The sequence below is a fragment of the Engraulis encrasicolus genome, chromosome 24, assembly GCF_034702125.1.
Source record: "Engraulis encrasicolus isolate BLACKSEA-1 chromosome 24, IST_EnEncr_1.0, whole genome shotgun sequence".
NCBI lineage: Eukaryota > Metazoa > Chordata > Actinopteri > Clupeiformes > Engraulidae > Engraulis > Engraulis encrasicolus.
This window is the reverse complement of record NC_085880.1, coordinates 47,464,794-47,469,793: the sequence shown is the minus strand read 5'-3', so window position 1 is coordinate 47,469,793 and position 5,000 is coordinate 47,464,794.

Genomic DNA, 5,000 nt, shown 5'->3' with positions numbered 1-5,000 from the left:
GATTTTCATCAGCAATGCTTTAATGAAATGTTTTGGATGTGGGAAGCATGGCCATGTTAAGCAAAATTGTCAATCTGGAAAAACAAATATTGGGGGTGGTGCCGAGGCATCTGTGCCAAGCCCCGACGTTGCTGCACCTGACCCAGACGTTCAGAAATCACCTTCCGAAACGGCTAACCCGTCTCAGACGGAGGGTGGTGAAGCCAGTGATTCTCAAAATGAGCCCCCCACTCCTGCTCAATGCCCTATGGGTACTGAGAGTGCGAAGGCGGGAGTGCCAAACGTGGTGAACCACAGTCAGCAGAATGAGCGTGAGTCTCCTGGCAGCTCAGAGCCAGACCCCGGCGGTGCTGCGCGCGCTGCGAGCGGTGAGACGGAGGTCTCCACTGAGTCGCAGACGCAACACAGCGACATACTGAATGAAGGGGATCTGGTGGCGGAGCAAAATGATGACCAGTCCGTACTGTCTGTTGAGTTCTCTGACTATGAGAGCGACATTGGCGACACCGATCTGTCTCAGGGCAGTAGACCTACGGCCAGGGAAGGTGATGCCAACGAGGCTTATTACTCTGTGGCACAACTGAACGATTTCCTTGACAAAACTTTTAATCGTCGTAACGTGAACATTGAAAGATGGTTTCCCAATCGAAAACGTTTCCTTGAATCATGTGCTATGGCTTTTCAAAAAGCATCACTTGATGAGCTTAATGCAAAGAAACGGTACAGGCTCAAAAAAATAATGAGCGCTGTAAACATAAACGTGAAGAGTCGTCCAGCTGATAAACGTAAGCGACGCTAATGATGCTGAATTACGTGCATATATTTTTTTGGCTTGCTATTATAATCCCTATGGCGAGTCTGAATTTTGGGTCACTAAATGTAAATGGTTGCAGAGGTGTGGCCAAACGAGACAACCTTTTTAAGTTTTTAAATATTAAAAATCTAGATGTAGTGTTTTTGCAAGAGACACATACAGACCAACAAAATGAAATGCACTGGGCACGGGACTGGGAGGGGCGTGTGTGTCTGAGCCATGGGACGAATCTGAGTGCTGGGGTTGCTGTGCTGCTCTCATCCAAAGTTTCTGCCCAACCAAACATTGTAGAGGTGGTGCAGGGGCGTTTGTTGAGGGTAGATGTGGTGCTTGGAGAGAAAGGATTTTCATTTTTTAACGTGTATGCGCCAAATGAAGGGAATGAACGTATTGTTTTCTTTAATCAACTGTCACAGGCACTATCAATGTGCCCTCAGGGTAATATTACTGTCCTGATTGGAGATTGGAATTGCACTTTAAATCATGGGGCCGACAGAAATCATGATGAGCCCCATCACCCGTCTGCTGAGGCTTTGAGATCTGTAATTACTACTTTTAATATGATTGATATTTGGAGGGATGCTTTTTCCGGGGTCTAGGCAATACAGTTGGGTGAGAATGACGTCTAGCCATGTTGCTGGAGCTAGACTAGACAGATTTTATGTGGGGGAGGAGCATAGGGGTTTGTTTTATAACAACTCTATCTCACCTACTTGTCTTTCTGATCATCATCTTGTCTCTTGCACTGTCACTGTCCAAGCTAAACAACACTTTTCCTCACAATGGCATTTTAATAGCAGACTAGCTCAGGATCACTCTTTTATTCACGCTTTCAACTCTTTTTGGGAGGCATGGAGAGATGAGAAGTCTAGGTACCCATCCCTGAGCAATTGGTGGGATGTGGGTAAGGTGCAAATTAAAATGTTCTGTCAGCAGTATACAGCATACAACACCAGAATGATTAAGGAGAGAATGCTGGCAATCGAACGAACAATTGCAAGTCACCTTAATGGTGAATGGAATAATTCAAGATCTGATGCAGTGAGCAAAAATAGACTGCTGTTGAAAGCTCTCATGGAAGAGACGGGGAAGGGGGCGCTCGTGAGGGCCCGTTTCTGCCAGTTTAATGACATGGACGCTCCAACATCCTTCTTCTTTGGGCTGGAGGGAAGGGTTCAGGAGCAGAAAAGGATTACGCACCTCAAGCTGCCTGATGGCAGAGAGACACTCGACCAGAGGGAGATAATGTCACATGCCGCCTCCTTTTATGAGACCCTGTACAAGGCGGGCTCTTGTGAGGAGGAGGCAATGGATGAACTACTGAGAGACCTACCACAGCTGGCAGAGGAGAAACGTCAACAACTGGAGAGCTGTCCATCCTATGCGGAATTATCCAAGGCTGCAGCCGAGCTGAACCGGGGGCGGGCTCCAGGGCTGGATGGTTTGTCGGCGGAATTCTATCAGACTTTTTGGAATACCATTGGACCAGACCTCTACAGTGTGTTTGTGGAGTGTTTCGCTCATGGGGTGCTACCCATGAGCTGTCGGAGGGCGGTGCTGACTTTACTGCCAAAGAAGGGGGACCTGGGATATCTAAATAACTGGCGTCCGGTCTCACTCTTATGTGTGGATTTTAAAATCTTATCGAAGGCACTTGCTAATCGACTTAAGGAATGCATGGGCGCCCTCATTCACGAGGATCAGACATATTGCGTCCCAAAACGAACAATTTTTGATAATCTGTTTTTAATGCGTGACATCATGACTGTCTCAAAGACCTACTCAATCGATCTGGGGCTCTTCTCCCTAGACCAGGAGAAGGCCTTTGATAAGACCTGTACAGTCTATCTGATGAAGACTCTGAAAGCATTTGGGTTTGGGGAAGGCTTTATATCATACATCCAATTACTGTATAAGGATGTATACAGCATGGTTAAGATTAATGGGGCGCTGTCCAGGCAGTTCCCGGTCACGAGGGGCATTCGTCAGGGGTGCCCTTTGTCTGGCCTCCTTTATTCTTTTGCCATAGAGCCCTTGTTAGTGTTGTTAAGGAAACACCTAACTGGAGTAACTGCCCCTGGGTTCTCTCTCTCAGCACCTGTGAAGCTCACGGCCTATGCAGATGATGTGACTGTAGTGGTTAGGAACAACAGTGACATTGGTTGCCTTCTAACCTCCCTGCACCTTTTTGGAAGAGCTACGTCGGCCAGCATCAACTGGAGCAAGTGCACATCCCTGCTGCTGGGGAGTTGGGCCACGGTGCAACCTCCGCAGCTTCCTCAGCAGTGTGTGTGGGGGAGGGATGGGTTTAAGGTACTGGGGCTGTTTTTAGGATCGGACGTTTACATGCAAAAGAATTGGGATGGGCTGTTGGACAAAGTGAAGGGGCGGCTGCACAAGTGGAGGTGGATACTGCCGCAGCTGTCATACAGAGGGCGGTGTCTGGTGATAAACAATCTTGCCGCCTCTATGCTCTGGCACAGGGTCACTGTCCTTGACCCCCCTGCAGGGCTCATTACGCAGATTCAAAAAGAATTTGTGAATTTTTTTTGGGACGGGTACCACTGGCTTGCTCCGGGGGTGCTACATTTGCCTGTGGATGAAGGGGGCCAGGGTCTGATTCAGGTGGAGTCAAAGATCCTGGCTTTACGTTTACAATCACTGCAGAGACTACTGTATGCTGCAGAGAGCACACCATGGACAAAGTTTGGATTATCAATACTAAGGAAGGCTGGAGGGGGACAGCTGGATAAACATCTAGTGCTGATGGACAGTGTTAGTGGGCAGAGCAGGTTGAAACCCTGCTCTTCCTTCTATTTTTCAGTGTTTAAAGCTCTTGGTCGTTTCAACATTTTGCGGGGGGATGATGAGCATTATGGGGTGGAGGAACCACTGTTTCATAACAGGTACCTGGGGGAACAGAAGGGATTTTCTCAGTTCTTAATTGATAATTTCATTGGACTTGGTATTTCAAGGGTAAGAGACTTACTGGACCCTGTGACGGGAGGGTGGAGAACGGTGGGGCCCCTAGCACAACAACTGGGGGTCAGGTCTTTGAGGAACCTTGACATGTTGCTCGAGACTCTAAAAGCTTCCTTCCCTGGACACTTGAGGGCGTCTATTGAGTCTTCTCTATCCAGGGGAATGGTGTCAGAGACTGTGGGGTTTCCTGGTTTTAAAATATCACCGAACGTAACTGAGGAAGCGGTCCAAGAAAATGCTTTACTGACATGGACTGGGTACAATGGGGTGGGTTTTTGCACCGTGGGGAAAAAGGTGCTCTATCACATGTGTGTGAAGGTTGCTTATCAGTCGCAATTGAACGGGCGGCCTGATACAAAGTGGAGGGAGTCATTTGGTACTAGCCAATCAATATCGCCATCCTGGAGGATGCTTTACAAGTCTCCCATCCCAAAACGGTCGGGCGATCTTCAATGGCGTATATTGCATTGTGCCATACCTACGAAGGTTTTTGTTGCAAGGGTGGGGGGTGAGGACTCCAATCTCTGTACATCGTGTAATGTGCCGGAAACTGTGTATCATGTTTTCTCAGAATGTGACAAATTGAAACTGATGTTTGACCTGCTCATAAGAGTGTGTGATAAATTTGGTGTAATTTTTTCTAAGGAAATGTTCATTTTTGGAGTTAGGTACGCCAAAAGAAACAAATATGTATGCACCTGTTTAAATTTCCTCATAGGCCAGGCCAAGATGGCTGTATGGAAATGCTGTAAGCTGGAGCAAGAAGGGAGGGTAGTGGAAATAAGTGTTATGTTTAAGACTTTAGTTGAGGTTAGAATCTCAGCTGAATTCGCTTATTTTCAGTTGATAAAGGACCTAGAGCTGTTTGAGAGGAAATGGTGTACGGATAAGGGACTTTGGACAGTGGGGGGCAACCAGAGGCTACTGTTCAGTTGGGGATAGTTAGCCTGGGGCTGTGTTTTTTCTGTTCACAAAGAATGTGTGTGTTTGAGGTGTAGGAGAGGTTTTTTTTTTTTCTCCCTCCACATATGGTGTGTAATTATATGGCTTAAACGTGTAATCTGACCTGCGGAAAATGATACAATAAATGGGTGGTTAAAAGTCAAAGTCTCTCTCTCTCTCTCTCTACATCTCTCTCTCTCTCTCTCTCTCTCTCTCTCTCTCTCTACATCTCTCTCTCTCTCTCTCTCTCTCTCTCTCTACA